The 18,749-nt window shown below is 36.6% G+C and overlaps 1 protein-coding gene and 1 long non-coding RNA gene across 5 annotated transcripts in view; one reads left to right on the top strand and one right to left on the bottom strand.

Moving 5' to 3' along the window:
- SYT1 (synaptotagmin 1) overlaps window positions 1-18,749 on the bottom strand; it is a 541,941-nt gene that overhangs the window by 270,157 nt on the left and 253,035 nt on the right. The gene's annotated exons all lie outside the window — the stretch shown is intronic.
- Window positions 1-18,749, top strand: part of LOC112654769 (uncharacterized) — a 312,057-nt gene that overhangs the window by 279,281 nt on the left and 14,027 nt on the right. The window lies entirely within an intron of this gene.

Below are 18,749 nucleotides of genomic sequence, written 5' to 3'. Positions count from 1 at the left end.
AATATTATTAGCACAGTAATTTACAGGTGGCACATCATTCGTGTGATTGATAAACATTCAAATTCATTTCTGAACCTCAAATGTCTAATTGAATACATGGGTAGACCACACAGAGAGAAAGAGCACCACCATAATGACTCATTTTAAGTAAAGACCTCTGAACTTTCAAATTCCCTAAGAAACTGTGATGACAACTGAATGATCTGTTATGCCAGAGATACTCCACCCAGTGAAGCTTTTGAAAATAACATTTCAGTAAAAGAAGGATTACCAATGCTACAGTTTGAATCAACCTTCTGTATAGCAGGATAATTTGTATGTAAAACATAGTATCTTTTCTTTGCTTATGTTTATCTTTCTAGTTAAAATTGATATGCCCCCATTGTTCATCAGTTGAGCTTTTAATCATACCCATTCTAGAACATACATGCATTAGAGTAGCCCATAAATCATTAAAGGTTGAAGCTCCAATTTTCTTCTAGATAGTGAAACAGAACAAAATTATCCTGCATATTCACTGGATCTTTCTCCCCTACCCATAGTTTCTGATGAAAGGTAGCCAGAAGCAGAGTTTTATTGTTAGGACTGAATCCAGTAGAATTTGGGCTGATTGACATCCTTTTAATTGTTAGGATTATAAAGACTAATTTAAGGTTTCCATTTTCCAGATGATGAAAACTGAGAAACCTGGTAAATGAAGTAATTTGGCTAATCCTGAGACCCTGGGTTCCAGCCCCGCCTCCTCCCAGATCTCCCCACTTCTTTGAGTCAGGCTTCCTGTGATTTTGCTGCCCTGTAATTCATGCTTTGTGTTGAGCCATGGATTCACACTTGGGAAACAGGTGTTTGGGTTCATTGTCCAAAAATAGTTTTCCTCTGGAGTCTTGAACTTTCTTATATATAAATGAGGACAGTTATAAGGCTGGGTGAAGCTAAGTGCTATTTCAATCATTAAAACAAAACAAACCAAAACAAAACCCAAAACTAGATTTTTCTTTTATAATTAACAATCCCATGATATGGAATGACAAAAATACTTCTTTCTTCCTTACATGGAAACATTCTGTAGGCTCCCCTGTTTTGGTCTATTGGAGCTTCCTTAGTATTTCTAAAATCCTGAGTTTTCTCTGGATTTAAATGAAGTGCAAACTGGAAACCAGGTACTCTTTGGAACTTCATATTTATAAAATCTGATATTTTACTTTAAAAATATGTTAATATCTTCCCCTTCTGAAAGGTTTAAAAAATATGGTGCACTAAGTACTTAGAGGAAAGGGTAGGGGTGGCGGAAGGCATTTTATAATCACTGGGGAAAATGAGAAACAAAAACAAAAACACAACTTGTAACACAATTTGGGACATCCATCTCATGCCAGAAATGAAATAATGTTGTCGTTCAATAGCCAATGGCCGGCAAAATTGTTCCTGAGAAAATATGGCCTAAGATCTTGTATTCAGAAGGCAGGTGATTTCCTGTCATCCAGAAGCTTAAATAAGCTGTTCATGAAATTATTCCTGTATTTGTTAAAAACAAAACAATTATTGGAGTAAAACATCCCCAAGAATGTGGGTATTGAGGTATGTCTCTTTTTAAGGACTAAGTCGCGAGAGTTCACCATTGAAATTAACTGTTTAACAAATACTTAATAACTAGGGTGCTTGAAGCCACAAACATTTCCAGTTTTTGAAAACTAAATAGGCAGTAGAAATTCAGAGAAAATGATGGATTTAAATGCTTGTGCATGTGGCTGCGGGGCTCTGTGTGCTCTGCTGATCTTGCAAAACAGGCCCCCTGGTAGATCTTTCTTAGATGTAGATGTAGATGCCTGTCAAGAGGCAGCTTGCAGGGTTGACACTTGTGGTGTGGCAGGGAGGGCTGGAATATGGTGTCACCACTGAGTTTCCGGTAACTTCTTTGACCTGTTGGGTCTTGAGTTACCTTGTGTATAAATGAGAGTAGTATGTCTGGATGAAATCTTAGTTTTCTCCTAGGTCTAAATTTATCTTCTTTTTACATTTTCCCCCCTGCTTTTTATAATCCATCATCAGTAAATTAACTTCCATAGTTGAGTCCCCAAAAGGAAAGCTTTTTGCTCTTGGCAGAAATTACTATGTAATCATTCCACTTATCCCCAATCAGCTCCCCCTCCCACTCTGTTCCTCCAATGTTTACTATGCTCACTTCTAAACTCTGTCTTCCCAACTGTGTCCTCATCCTCTGCAGACAATTCCTCCCTCATATAATGGAGATTCCTTTATATCATTCCTCACAGAATAGATGTAATACATAGATATTTAGATGATATGAGATTGCATGAAAATAGATCATTCTTCACATAATGGACAAGTCCTCTCTCATCTGTTTTCTCAGAGAGAGTGAAAACAGGCGGTAATTTCCTTGATATTTTGTACTTTTTAGCCATTTCTTTTTGCTCTACAAAAGGCATGAAATGACACTGATTTCATAAAAATTCTAACCTTCTTACCTTCCATGTCTACCTGTATTTTGCCTCTTTCTGCTGCCAGAGGATACCGTTCCTTTGTCTTTTCTTTACTTTCTCTTTAAACTCTTTTCCTCTGCTTTCCCTTCTCATCCTCCACTCTATAAACTGTTCAAATCTCCCTCATGAAGCAGCATCAAGACCAAGATCACTCAACTTCCTGGATCTTAAAGTCCATTTAGAAATGTCCTTGGACTCTTGGGGTCTCTGTCTCTCCTCCTGGTCCAATTACATAATGTATCTCTAAGATGTCATACATGATACTTTCAAAAATCCATTTTCTTTTTCTTTTTAAGATTTCATTTATTTATTAAAGAGAGACAGAGAGAGAGAGAGGCAGAGACACAAGAAGAGGGAGAAGCAGGCTCCCTGCGGGGAGCCCGATGTGGGACTTGATCCCGGGACTCTGGGATCATGCCCTGAGCTGAATGAAGGCAGACGCTCAACTGCTGAGCCACCCAGGCATCCCTCATTATCTCTTGATTGCATTATTGTCCATACTTGGTTGACTTCCCATTAGTCTTGTTGCTATCCAATTCAAACTTCTATTATCATTATGGTGATGTTTACAAAATTTCTAAACAAACCTCTAAATTCCTTGATTGAAAACCATGAATGGCTGACTCTTTTCAGACTTATTAGCTTGATATATGATGCCCTTCAACAAAGTGGCTCCAGCCCAACTATCTTGTTTGGGTAGCATGTAGGAATCCAAAGTTACAAATTCAAATGACAAAAAAATATTGCATCCTTTATGTTTCTTAAATTACTTTAAAACTGACTCCGAGCTTCTATCCTTCCTGGAGGGTAGGGATGTCAGTCTTAGTAAATATAGACTTCATCACCTAACATTTGTTCCAAAGTTCCAGAGACTTGCAGGATGTCCAGATTGTAGAAGTTCCTCTGGTCATAATTCATCTGCTCTTCCTAGTTACCCCTGAGATGCCCAGTGGCTTGGCCAGCATGGTCTCACAACAAGTTTCTCACTCCAGTGGTTTTCTTTTCTCTCTTCCATGCTTGGGGCATAAGAATCTTTGTTCTTAAAAGGCACACTTTCTTTGTGCTCCATTCCCTGGGTACTAAGCATCTCTCTTCAGTGTGTTTATATCCTTATCGAAAACAGTAAGTGAGGAGGTGGGTGGGTGGACGGGTGAAATAGATAAAGGGAATTAAGAGGTCCCAACTTCTAGTTATAAAATATGTCACAGACAAAGAGTACAGCATCGGGAATATAGTTAATAAGATTTTAATAACGTTGTTTGGTGACAGATGGGGGACTACAGTCACCGTGGTGAGCACTGTGTCATGTATGGAACTGTTGAGTCATTACGTTGTACATTGGAAACTAATATAACACCATAGGTTAATTCCACCCCCAAAAAATAATACTTGAAAAAACAATTGGTGCTATTGACTTCTGGCTATTTATCTTTCCTTCTCTGGAAAGAAAACCCCTCTAGGGCAAGAAATGGTTTACTTGCTTGAGCGGGAAGTAAATGTTAAGATGAAAATAAAAAATAATATTTCAACAAATATCCTGTATCGTTGTCACTTTTCAACTTCGACGCATGTTGTAGCCATTTCAGATTACTTGCCATCGATCTTGGCTGCTCTGTGTTCTTTCTCGCCTATGTGTTTCATCTCATTTTTCATGCCCTCCCTCCTCATGTTCATCTGGACTTCCCTTTATGGCTTAGTTCTCATTTTAAAATGGCCTAGTCTGGGTTAAATAACAGAACATCTTATTCATAGCATTCATTCATTCATTCACTCTTAATGATTCATTTATTCAACAAGAATATATTAAAGTAGCTATTAGATGTCAGAAATGGTAGTAGGCACTAAAGATCCCGTGGTGAGCAAGAGAGAAGCTACAGGTTGGAAACGGTAATCACCATACAGGATGTGAGGTATTTTAATAGGAGCAGTTCAGTGTGCTTATGGTAGTATATTCTAAGGGAATGTAACTTAGTGTAGTGGTTCCTGAAGCAGTGATGTTTCAGTACCTCCCTTATCGTACTCACCATACTATATATATATATATATTTTTTTTTTTGGCTACTTGTCTGTCTTTTCCATTAGATTATAGGTTCTTCAAGGGCCAGGGCTAGGATTTTCATCTCTTTCAGATTAGAAAAATGTGTGTTGTGTGTTGCAGTGATGTGAGAGAAAGTCTATTTTAGAAAATTACTTTATGCTACTTCAGAGATAATTTAGAAAAAAAATCATGAAAGCCTTAAAAGAGCCATAAAATTGGGTCATTTTCTTATAGGAATTATGTATGACTAACAAGTCTTAGTAAGAAACTGTTTCACCTGTAGTTGAATTAAAAAGTTTGACAGAAAAAAAAATGTATTTCAGTCATTTTGTTTAAAATTTCTCCCCACTATCTTATTTTTTCTTAAAGGTTTTATTTATTTATGAGAGACACAGAGAGAGGGGCAGAGACATAAGCAGAGGGAGAAGCAGGCTCCCTGTGGGGAGACTGATGTGGGACTTGATCTGGGGACCCCGGGATCACTCCCTGAGCCAAAGGCAGACACTCAACCACTGAGCCATCCAAGCATCTGACTCCCCACTCTTATAAATAATACTTTAAAATAGCAATAAATCCGATAGTCCTTTTCAAATATATAAAACAACAGATACATTCTTCTTTCATAATAACTTTTTTTTTTTATTGGAAGAGGTATATAACTCCAAAGGTCAAATAGAAAATGTTAATGAAAACAGAATGTAGTCAAGTCAAATAAAATGAGAAAATAAACCGGGATTTTGCTCCTGGCATTGCAAATCTGATTTAAATAGCCTTCTCAGAAGATTAAAGCTGCTATTTACTGAAATGTAAAGTAATGTTCTAATACTTATTTACAAATAATTCTTTTCAACATCAGGATGTTGCATTCTCCCAAAGATAATAACCTAAAATGATTTTATATGTAAGAACTAATTTAAATGATTGTTGGGAAGCTAATTTAAAAACCTGGATTTACCAAAATAGGTCAAAAACCTTATGAAATTACTAATTACCAGTATTTAATAAAGAAAGCCAATGGGTAATTTCAATACTTAGTGTCCTAGAATCAAATTATAGACATTTTAATAGTGATTGAACAAGTCTGTGATCATTACTGTTTCAAAGCTGTAGGAACTAATTTAAGTTTTGCAAATACAGACCTAGCACTGCATGTCTTTGGAAACTATAATGCATCATTTGTAGCGCTCGAAGATCCATTTTCAAAGAATGAGGCCCACTTATGCTCCAAGGTGTGCATTGTTATTCATATAATGATTCTGGCACCCAAGATATACTACCCAGGAACATTAAAATACTCTTTATTTATGTGAAATTGTGTCATCTCTTTATTAATTGCCATGAAGTATGTATTTATTAACTGATCTTTAGGTGGACAGGTCAAGCATGATTCAGGAAGGACTTTCTCCTTAAATTAAAGTGTCTACTGCAAAATCAGATAGCAATTTAACGGTGGAATTAATTTTTCACAGTTTTATGGAAAAAAATGATCATGGAAAAATATTTCCATTGTCTGTCCTGAATTGATTATTTCTATCTCAGGGTCTCCAGGCTTTCATAAAGGTTTTAACAAGAGATTGGAAAGAGTTTGCTGCCCACTCATGATGATGCTTCAGAAAAAAAAAAAAAAAAAAGAGGTTCTTCAGAATGGATCAAAGGCTGTAATTTCCATGCCATTTCTGCCCAATTTTCTTTTCTCCTAATGTTTTCATTTTTTGAAATGGCTATGATTGCAATCCAATTTTGCCCACACAGCACTGCATGCCTAAATGAACCATTTATCACAAACTTTTTGTCTTTTTGATGCTTGAGATTTTATTTGCTTAGAAATCTTTCTTTTTTTTCCCCATTAATGTTTACCACTCAAGCTGCATTACAATTACCTTCAGTAATTACTACCTGTAGTGGCTTGTATTATTGTACTCTCCAGATGTGGCATCAAAAGTTCCTATTTCAAACCAATTATATGTTAGTACTGGAATTCATTGCTGCTTCACCAAATAAAGATTCCCTTCTACATCCTTGAAATATTTTAAGTTTGACTCTCATCCTGACTTATAAGTACCAGAACTTTAATATGAAATATCAATCCTAGGAGTTTTAATCTGAGATTTTCAGCACTCCCGTGGTGTATCTGTTCTTTTTCATCAGTTGACATTAGTTATTGTGATGGGACTGTTCAAGTTAAATATCATAGCTACTAGTGTATGGCATCGAAACACATATTTTAAGAAAACACATATTTTAAGAAACATAGCTCTTAGTTGGCAAGCTTTTGAATTTAAGGTCTTTTAATGTGGTTAATTTCACAAAGCCTACTTAAGATTGTCCAAACCCACATTAATGAGTATTATAACAAACCCTTCTCCCCTTTCAGTGCTCAAAGATTTAAGAAAAATGAGTTTAAATTTAGAATAAAACAGGTGTAGACCTTAAAGAATAGCACTTCAGCTCCTTTCTTTAATTTTCATTATATTTGCAATCTGGAAGTCTAGAAGTAAGAGAATACTAAAAGTAGATTTGACAAATGTCTGTGTTTTCATGTGCTTGGAGAATAAAGAAGGTAATTGTTAAGAATAGGTATGATACTAGCTAAGAGACGAAGGAGAGGAACAAATATTAGGTGGCTTAAATAGTAATTTTTAGTAATGATTGTTAAGATTCATTTTATAAATGATAATTACACTCTAGAGATTTAGGCATTTTTAAGTAGATATATGCTATATGGTTGTTCTGTAACCTTTACCTTTGTAGACATTTATCACAATTTCCCCAAGAAAAAGAAGAATTTTTGAATTTCTTCAAAAACCCAGGTCTGGTCTAAAAACTTCCAGAAAATATTCTATGATGAATTTCAACAGGCTCTGATTATTATACCATATTGTAAAACAAAGCCAGATCTTAAAGTTAATTATTTTCCAAAATTGCTAAAATTCAGACTGTGTGTGTGTGTGTGTGTGTGTGTGTGTGTGTGTTTGTGTGTGTGTATGTTTCCTATTGGATTCTGTGACAAGTCATTTGAGTACATTAGCATTTCACACCACTCAAAGCATCATCTCTTCTGCACTGCGATGTGCTGGTGTCAAGGGCTTGGACTCAACTTGGTTTAAATTCCAGATCTTTCATAATCATCTTTACAATCCTCAGCAAGTTACTGAAATTCCTTAAGCCTCCGTTTTATTTTCTATAAAGTGATGAAGATTGCATGAGAGAATATAGGGAGAAGGCCTGCTATATGATTTAAAATCTCTAAATACTGGTTCTGTTCCTTGTAAAAAACTGTTTCCTACACAAAGGTTAATTTACTTTCTCCTGTAACTTGTCGTGTACTTCAAAGGGTGTATGTGGATGTGTGTATAGTGTCGGTTCTGAGTGTGCAAATGTGCAGCTTATCTCTGGGAATACCTTTGGGACTATGTGTGTGGTTAATGTATCGGGTTGTAAATTCTTTCATTATTAAAAGCTCTTTGAGGTCTGAAATAATTTTTGTTTTGTTGTGGTTGTTTTCTTTTTGTTTGTTTGGTTTTTTTTTTGTTGCATTTTCATTTTCCTTTTCTCCATTGGACCTAAACTACAATATGTAAAAAGACAGGCTGTGTAGATAGTATAATTGTTTAAAGCTTGGGCTCTGGAGCCCAACTGTTTTGAGTTTAATTCATTGGCTCTGTGATGTTGGGGAAGTTACTTAAACCTTTGTGCCTCTCTATACTCATCTGCAAAATAGGTCTCTTGATAATGATGCCAATCTCCATTGTGTTTTTGCTATGAGAGGAGCAAATTTAGTACATAAAAATCATTAAGAATGGTGATGGCACCTTGCATACTGTGAACACATGCACCTGTTATCTATTACTAATTTTTAAGTAACTTAGTTTCAGTATGGCTAAATGGTTCTTGCTGTGAACAGTATTATTTTATTCAAAAGCTCTAAATGAATTAGACAAAAATAAACATATTTTTGATGAGTAATGTGAGATTATGATCTTTTAAATGTATATATAACAGAATAAGATACACCAAACTATATATTTTTTTAAAAAGTTAACATTCCAAATAAAGTTAGAAAAACAGATTTTTAATGAGAATGAGTCAAAGCTACATAGTTTGAGAAAATTGGGTAACATATTATTAGGCATGCAGCATATATTATATAATACTAAGTGAATTCGTTACCATCTAAAGCATTTGAGGTAAGAATAGAAATGAGCAGATAGAGTCTTGATACTTTTTAGATTGAATATTGTTCTGTAAAGTCTGGAGTGAATAATTAGTAAGTAAATCAATGAAATAATTATTGAGAAGAGAACAGAGTTTGTTAAATACAGAGTAGAGCTTATCATTAGAACACAGGAAGACATATCACGTTGCATAGTGAACACTACACATGCGTAGAGACTATGACTGGAACTTTCCTATTTAGTACAGAAATCTCCTATGAAACTTAAAACGTAAAGAATCATAGCAATATTTCATCCTCTGGACATCAAGAGCTATAACAGTGTTTAATTCAAATGACTGATCCTTGAATTAGTTGATCTGTTGTTTAATTATTGTTAAGGGGAAAAGTCTGTATTTTTCCTCAAGGCCAAGCCTTTTCCCCTTTGTGAAGGATAATTTAACCCAGTCCAGCTTCTATTTTCCTGCTGTGTGTACTTCTCTATTAGGAGAATAAAGTTCCAATGGTGAGAAATGACTCAGCAAGAAATTCAATAGATTCTCTCCAACCAGTTTCTTTGTTAAGGGCCCTTTTCATGGGAAATATCACTAGCTCTTTTTTTATACATAGACAAACCGTAGGTAACTTAGTATATTCTTAGGTAATTCGTAACTATACAAGGAGTACTAAATAAAAAAGATGTACCTAGGTAAGTTCATCTGTTGCTTAAGGGAGTAGAAATTGATCAGAATAAAATTGTATCCATCCCTTTATTCATTTCTTCCTTGTACAATAAGTATTTGCTATCTAACTATTAAATATGAGGCCCTGTGCCAGACATATGGTAGTGAGTTAAGATAGAGATACAGTAGGTGAACAAAACTCCTTTCATGGAGCCTTCAATTTAGCAGAAGACTCAGTAAACAAACAGATGACTGCATAATTACCTTTGATATGGATTATATGAAGAAAAAGTATAAGGTCTTATCAGAGCATCCAATGCTTGAAGTCGGGGCACCTGGGTGGCTCAGTGATTGAGCATCTGCCTTTGGCTCAGGTTGTGATTCCAGGACCTTGGATCGAGTCCCACATCGGGCTCCTTGCAGGGAGCCTGCTTCTCCCTCTTCCTGTGTCTCTGCCTCTCTCTGTGTGTCTCTCATGGATAAATAAATAAAATATTTAAAAAGGGGCGGGAAATGAAATCCATGCAAAGTAATTTAATAGAAGAAATCAATAACTAGGCATATTTAAAAGGCTAAAATATTCATCTGGAAGTTGGCATGGGAGGTTTGCCAAAGAAATATGAAAATGACCCTGAGGTACATTGTGCAGGACACATGTAAGGGTAATTATGACAAATGATTACAAGAAGGTAGGAAACAGAGTGATAAAAAGAAAGGGTAATTGAAATGGAGAAATAAGCACCAATAAAAGAATAAACCTCTGTGGCCTGGCTTGTAGAAATATATATTTTTTCAGATGGGATTAAAATAACTTCTGGGGATTCCATGAGGATGTTCGTGATTTTATTGCTTATAATTTTGTGGCTGGCTTTTATACAGCAGCCTAAAAGTTGAGGTTCATTGAATCTCACTTGTTCATTGATAATTTCTGATTTAAGAAGTTTTTCTAAAATAGTCTTTACGTTTTCATTCTAAATTAGTAAAATTTGCTATTATACCTTCCAGCCTCAAGAAAGTTATTACTTTTATTTCAACTTCCTATATGAGAAGAGAATTCAATATATTAATGAAGCAACTACTATGTACAGAATTCTCAGCTATGTGATTTTAGGCACCAGAAAGACTTACATCTCATGGTTTCTATTCCAAAAGAGCTTTGACACAGTGTGTAGTGTATGTGTACATTTGTGTTCAGGAGTCCTTCTTTTGTACACATCTATGAGGATCTAAAAGGATATAATTAAGATTGGGAATCGTAAAAAAATAGGTAAAATAATGAGGTACCAACACAATGAAAGGAATAAGATGAAATTAAATTATATTTTGAGGCAATCTAATGAAAAATAGGAACTAGAAAACCTTACACTAATAAACACTAGGGATTGTAAAAATTATATTACAGAAGATGTAAATAAGCATTGGTTCTTTGCTCAGAAAAGTGAGAGAAAATCTTTAGGAAATCATGAACCAAAAAAAGGTAGGTTTGCCATCCGATATATGGGAGTCTGAAAGGCAGAGTCGCAAAGCTTGGGAAAACTCTGGGTCACAACTAAAAATCACAGAATGGAATGAGTAGAAATATAAAATTTGGTCTATTAGGAGAGGTCTTCGACAGTAATATATACTGATTATTGGAGAGTTTTTCAAGGGGGAATGAATAGAAGCAGTTTCATCATTTGGGACATTTAGAAACAAAGACTGGACTATACCCTCAAGGGTAGGCAAACAGAATTGATGACTTTTTAAGCTCTTAACATTTTCAGGTTTCTATGATTTTATTCTTTTTCTACATTGCACTTCTTGAATTACTATGAACAAATGTTGTCATTGCCTCATGTAGCAGTCATTTTTTAAAAAAACCAATATATTTGCTGTCCCATGGGCATTTCCCAAGGGCAAGTTTGAAAAACAGCAATCTATAATTTGAAGTAATCTTAGATTTCAGAGTTAAATATAAATGAATAATAGTCACGAAGAGGAGTGAATTATAAAAATAACCCAAATAAAACTGATTCACAATTAGGGATATTAGTCCAATTTCCTTCTAACCAGTTGTGCAGGGACTATCATCCATTCAAGAGTATATTCCAGATACTATACTATGTACCTTTATATGTATTATTTAGTATATGTATTATTTATATGTATTATTTAGTATTATATGTATATGTATTATATGTATTATTTATTTTAATCCTTCTGAATACTCTGATACTTATGGAGTTAGGTTATGCTCTTCAGTTTCTGTATGTGGAAACTAAGGCTTTGAGGCTTGCAAATACCAACTTCTAGCTCTTTCTAAGATGACTATAGGGAGAGTAAATTTTCAGGGTAAAGTCAGACTCTGACTCTTGATTGCTAAGAGTACCATGTGCTGAATATGATGCAGAGCACTGATATGATGAAAATACAGAGTTTCTTCAGGCTGACAGCTAAGTGGGATGGAAAGTTTTTGATTTGGGTGGTATGGGTAGATACAGCCTATTTCCATCTTGGAAAAGGTAAAACAGAATTATTGCTCATTTAAAGTGAAAGCTTATTGAAAGCTTACCCCACAGCTAACTCCTTGGGAGACAAGATTCTCAAAGCAAACCGAGCCAGGGTGTGAAGAGGTGTTTTGGTATTCCCAGTGCTATGTGAGCAGTTGTCATGACTGACCTGGGTATAAGAGTCTGGTTGAAAGGATTGCTTCTGGGTGCTAACTCAGCCACTTGTTAAGTGGGAATTATGCCACCTGGACTATGGATGCCTGTGATCAGGGTGCTCTTGGAAATATCCTTCCCCAGACTGTCAGCAGCCCTCTTTTCTCATCCCAGGGTGGGCTGAGCGCACTAACCCATGCCCTTCTGCCCAGTTGGGAAAAAGAAGTGTCTTGCTAAGGAATGTCAGGGAAGAGACTGGTGTCCTAAGGCTTGTGGCTCTATTCTCTAAATCATGAAGATGCTATTTTATGTTAAGTTGCTGGATGCACAATCCATATTGACTGGCATTATTGACTCTGCTTTCCCGTCTGCTTTTGGAATTCAGGGGTTATAACTTTGGTGTTTTGACAGTATATTGCATAGTTGCAGTAATAGATAGCACACTGTATTGACAGAAATTGAGAAGTCTAACTTTATCTATAGTAAAATGAGCTAATTTTGGAGGAAATTGGAGGTCAAAGAAGTGATGATGGATGTTACATTAGCAGAAGCCTGTTGTAGTTAAGTGTGGTGTGCTTTATCTTCCCTAATACCTCTCTATAACTCCCTACTTACAGTGTTTCAGGGAATCCACAAACATTGCAAAAATTCACAACCATGATGTGAGCATGCTTCTCCCAATTTGTTTTTTGGTAATAGGTTGATATTTTAAGTCCTGAATTCAGGCTTCAAGCTTTTGGTTTTAGAGAGATCTATCTATACCCTGAGCTAGCATATTCTACGAACAGGAAACCATCGGCCTATACTCAGTATCTTGGGTGAGGGAGTCTTATTAAATATTATCTTGAAGGTGGAAGTAAAGGAGGACAGCTTGAGCTGAACTCTCTTCCATTTGAACAGAGTTAGTGATTTTTAATGAAATATTAGAAAAGAACGTGTCTTAAGGTAATTGGAGGATGGCTACTTGTTCTGATTTTGTGTTTTCAAAATAATACTCAAGATAAAATGACTGGGTTACGGGTGAAGCATGACTTAAATCTGCAGCAATGCCAATGTCTTCTTCTTTGATGATGGCAGCCCATCAGGACCGAGCACCCACCACTGCTGCAACTCAATGTCCTCAATAAAAATGACAGTTGAGCTGAGAATAACGAAGCTTTTTTTTTTCTTACATGTTGAAGAAAGATAAAACTTCAGTGTAACAAAGTGAGGATTTAAGCCAATAAAATCTGTTAGTGGACAAATTTATACATAAATTGCCTAAAAGAGGGCTTACGTTATACTAGTCACACACAAATGCTGCAAAAGATAACTATAAAATTCTGAAGATTTTTTAATTAAATTACTTTTCGGGTAACGTGTTGTGTGGTAAGTGATGCTTACTAGTACCATTGTTCCTATGGTAACAATTCTCCTAGCAACATGAAAAGATCTTGACAGGATCTGCTCTTGAGAATCCATTTTTGGAGCATCATCAGAGAAAACTGATGATACCACTCTCTATGCTAATCATCCATCTTTTTTTTTAAACGTAAGATTTTTCTCAAAATCACAGACCCATAGAGTTACATGAAAACAACCCAGGGTTTGGAGTTTTGTTATTCCTGCTTCTTAATTGCCCAAGGACAAGCTGAGTTTGACCTCCTGTCTTAAAATGCACTTGAGGCCTAGGAATATATCCTTCATATCTATTTCTGTTTTCTGTTAGCAAAAGTGATATTCCTTAAGCTCCTTGGAGCTAATACAAATCAAATAAACTATTCCATTTCAGAACCCTGAATCTTGGACTCATGCAGGTATATTCCACAATATACAATATTTTCAGAACTCTGAAAAGAATTGTTTCTCAAGTGATTAAAAGCAGTGACAGTCATTTTATCCTGCTGCTCAAAAGATAAATGAAAGTTTATATGAAATTGTGATATGCCAATAGTGTCTTATTTCTCCTCATTTTACTAATGGGCACACTTGATTGATTAGCATTTTCTCCACCTCCAAGCGTTTTGCCAAATGGAAACATTCTATTCTATCTATCTTGGTAAGTGACTGTTTCCTGGCATGTGAGATTAATAAAAAGTCTTATTGCTAAGTCTCTCCTGGTTGGTCTATGTGAAGGTTGATTTGTTTTCCTTTTCTCTGGCCACAGCTTTAGTTTACTTATCCCAGCCAGCCATGTATTTATTTCCATCTTTAACACCTTCCAGAAAATGCACATTTTTCAGCCCTCTCATAAAAAGATAAATGATGTAGATTTTCAAGTAGCAAAGGGGGGCCTTGATTTCTCAATTATTTTTCAGTAGTACCTTCTGACTAGTAGAGGTGAGGGTGGGATGCTTACCTGGCACCACAGGGGCCGCTCTGGAATCCTGCATCGGTGGGCTGTAGCCTGGGGGAGCTGCGGAGTCCCCAGGTGCAGCACTGACCTGCTCTGTCTGTTGTCATTCAGTCAACGGTGATCCTGGCACTGCCTGAGCCCCTGTCCTCAGATACCAAACAAGACCCAGCCACACAGGATGACTGCATGGTGCCTGGAATCTGCTTCCTCTCCGCTCTCAGCAGTTCTGCTCAGGCCTCACACAGGACAGCTACTCAGGCACATTCAAGGGCATTCTCGGAGAAGCAGTATGCTAATTCTGTGTCTCAAACTGCGGCTAGCGAAGCTGGGTCCTGATGTACCTCAGGAGCACCCCGAAGAAGGAAACCCAAGCCCAGAGCCCTATGCTGTTGAAGCTAATGAATTATGCATCCTAATGCAATGTGTTCTTATGGCCCCGTGACGCTCCTTAGGAGATATGGGATCGATCAACAACAACAACAACAATAACAACAAAAAATCATGAAAGCAGTAGAAGCAATGAATATCACATCCTGGGCCCAACTTAATTAGGTCAGGTGTAAAATATTTCTGAAATATATGTCTCTTTATGTATATATACATACGACAATTGTTTTACAGCAGCTTTAGGTTCTCACGTATTGTTTTAATTAATATCTGGCCTTCCATGTCCAAATAATCATTACTCATCGAAATATTTTCAGTCTTTGCCCCAGTTACTCAATGATCTCTTTTTCACTGATGATACTAGAATGTTGATTTTCCTTGTTTTGTGCTATGACATGCAAAATAATTTCACTAGCATATATTCCTCATGTTTTCCAAATGCGCAAACCTGTATAACCACAATAGTATTAATGGAAGCAAACGAAATGGTTTATTTTGGTTAAATCATCCATTCTAAGCTTGTCCAATATCATATATAATAGCAGGCATTTAAATAATAAGTAAACTTAAGAAATAGGAAAGATACAAATATATATTATTTGTACATTTTCAAAGGAGTGCATTTTGGAAGAAATAAGGAATCTATGCCCTCAAAACATATTTAAATACAAAATTCCTTCGACCTAAATTAGGAAAAAAAATAAGCATAAAAAAAAGCTTATGTATCAGTATATAGACTGAATCTGATCAGATAAAGCAGGTATAGAAGGGGAGATAACGATGAATAAACTTAAGAAGGGGTGAAATATTTGTTGCTGAATGAAAAACATTATAGAACTTTGATATCTGAAAGGAAACAGATGGCATACATGCGTGTTTCCACAGATATAAATAGTCTGTGTTTTAATGAAACTCAGGATAGAAGGCAAGGGGAACAGGCTGGCCTACTTCTTAAAAGATGAATACTTAGGGAGTCTCCTCCCTTGACTCTGTGGCCTTGACAGCAGATCACTCTGATGTAGGCAGGCTGAGCTCAGGTTGGCGTAGTGACTAGAGCATAGTGATGCCAAGTAGCCATGGAGTTTTTCTGAGTGAGGCAATGAGCAGTTGTCACTGAGGTGCTGGCAGCCTGTTTACCTAAGGGCTTCTCCCTCTTAGAATTTCAAATCCTCAGGGAGTCAATACAACCAGGATATAAATTGGTGATGGCCAAGCGTTAACGTACACGAGTCAACTGGGAGTTTGTAAAAATAACAGTTCCTAGGCCCTAACCCCAGAGATTATGATTTAGTAGTAAATCTGGGGAGACATCCAGAAATTCTGCATTTGATGAGCGATCCAGATGACTCTGGTGCATGGGAAAGACGCGCACAGTCTTCTAGAAGTTGGTAGGCCTGGGCTTAAACTCATTCATGGGAATAGGAACTTAACATTGCATATAGTAAGAACTAAATATATTTCAGAGAAGTCAAGTGGTTGTCATCTTCAGACTAATTGTATGCTGAAACCAGCTAGTAAAATAGTACTAAATCTAAAGAAGTGTTCTGTTAGGAAATGGGTTTTGGAGATACCTGAATTTTAGAGGGCACTATACTATAAAGGGAAACCTGACTCTGCTTCCTGTACCAGAAGAAGATGTGAGCTTCCTGGAGACTTTGTAGAAGAATCTGTGGAGTCTAAAGTTGGTAGGCTTTCCCTTAATAGAAGCAAATAGGTTATTAGCCAAAGTTCCCCTGGACTGTGCCGAATGGCCCACATTCTGAAAGACTGGTATAGCAAGAACTTGGCTATGCTTCTGATGCTAGCAGGGCCTCCCCCAGATGAAGTGAGTCTCTGGCAGCTGTGTGCCCCTCAGGGAAGCCAGGGGCAAGAGGAAAGCCATATGCTGCCTTTCTCCTCCTGCTGTGCAGAGCCACAGTGTTTCTATTAATTTCAACACACTTGCTAACTAAATTCAGAACTTTCTGTAGGTTCAGATGGTCTTTTCTTGCCAACCCCTAGTCCCCCTGAAACGCTGCGTACATGGCAACACAAATTGCAGATAGGTTTTGTGAATAATTTGGTAACTGAGGGATAGAACCATCACCCACTCATTCTGCACAGCGGCCTTGTTATTCTGCTTACTGGGTTGCCTATCGGTAATATAATTCTTTCCCCCCAAAGAGAGAAAGGTCTTGTCTCAGTGAAAGAATCAACCAAAACCAAGTAACATCTAGCACTGTAACTTCATCTACAATTTGGCTTTGGTAGAGATCTACTTAAATATCTGGAAATAGCTGCAATATGAAATGATAAGAAAACATTATAGGAAGAGATTGTAACACTATAATTTCTCAAAAGCACTATTAAAATCAACTCTACGTCTACTGAGTACTTAGAGGCCTATTAATCATTGGGGCATTTTTTTTTTTTGAAGTCCAGTAGAAAGAAAAAGAACTATGGAGTACTCTGGTAAAGTCATAGGCTTAAGAAGAACAGAGATTTGTCCTGTGCCCTGCACTCCAAACGTTATAGGAACACGAATATGTGTTTACTGCCATGGTCAGAAATCATTCATTCTTGGATAAGGAATTGAAGAAGAATTGGCAATGAGACTATCGTCTGTGGCTCTCTGAGCTTGGCAAGATCTAGATCAGAAACTCTCTCATCACTAGATCTCTGGGACTCTCCACATTCCCATTCTTGCTTTCTCAAGTCCTCAGCATTCTAGCCTTTATTTCTGTCTCCAAGTTTGAGGTTTCAACCTTTCAGCCCCAAAGTGGACAGAGAATGAGGCTGTGAGCTACCTCCTGCCTAAGGCCCAGGACTAAGAACACAGGCATGGGGAGTCTTGTTTCAGTGGAGAGGTTGGGAGCTATGAGACAGGCTTGGGTGATTCTGATGAAAGCAGCATGTGGCTGAGCTGTATCAGAGCCTGTGCTAAAGGACAAACCAGTGCTACTGGTCCTGCCTTTATTTAATATTTGGATATTTTGCTCACCCTTGAATTTTGGATGAATTCTGACTTTAAAAAACATGGCATTTGGGACACCTGGGTGGCTCAGTGGTTGAGCCATCTGCCCTCGACTCAGGGCGTGGTCTTGGAGTCCCCGGATCGAGTCTCACGTTGGGCTCCCTGCATGGATCCTTCTTCTCCCTCTGCCTGTGTCTATGCGTCTCTCATGAATAAATAAAATCTTAAAAAAAACCATATTAAAATATTATGTAGTTGATTACAGATTATTTGTATACTATCTTAAATTCTGTGCATGAGGCAGGTGACTTACTTGCCTCATCCTGGTCCCACCCTGAGTAGAAGCCTTGATAAGTGCAATGCACTTAACAGGTAAGTACACAGTATGTGATACAGAGGTTAACATATGCAAATGAAAGAAAGGGAAGAAATTCACATTTATGAGAGACTACTACATATATGCTAGAGAGTGTATTTATATATATAAAAATACAATGTATCACATAATATCTATTTACTGATATATATCCTATAGTACATATGTGTTGATATATATATTTATGTATAAAAACAAATATGCTATATAACACACATTTAGTCCATGGATTTTATATATGAGAGATGAGAATACAATAGCTTGGGAAGGTTAAATAACTGGCTCAAAGTTGCAGGGCTGGGGTCAAAAGGAGAAGGTGAATGGACATCAGAGTAATGTGTTGTAAATTGAAAGCAAGTCATAAACACTAATGGATTAATAATTATTGGTGTTATTGCATTTGGGAAATGCAAAAAATATTCAAGTTTTTATTAAAAAGCTATGTTTACACCTCTTTTACTAAAATTAAAAATATAAATTTGATGCTGAGAATGTAAGTTTCTAATGTTATCCTTCTAAAATTTTATAGGAAATTTTTTGGTTACACATGATTTCTCAAGTTCTTAGTTTGAATGACTGCTTTTTTAGCAGTTCTTTTTTTGCGTACCCCAGTAATATTTAGTGAGCTAGGAGATAGAAGTAAAAATATTTAAATGTCAGAGAGCTTCAGAGGTAAAGTAT

Source organism: Canis lupus, chromosome 15 (assembly GCF_003254725.2).
Source record: "Canis lupus dingo isolate Sandy chromosome 15, ASM325472v2, whole genome shotgun sequence".
Taxonomy (NCBI): domain Eukaryota; kingdom Metazoa; phylum Chordata; class Mammalia; order Carnivora; family Canidae; genus Canis; species Canis lupus.
This window is presented reverse-complemented; position numbering and strand designations above follow the sequence as displayed.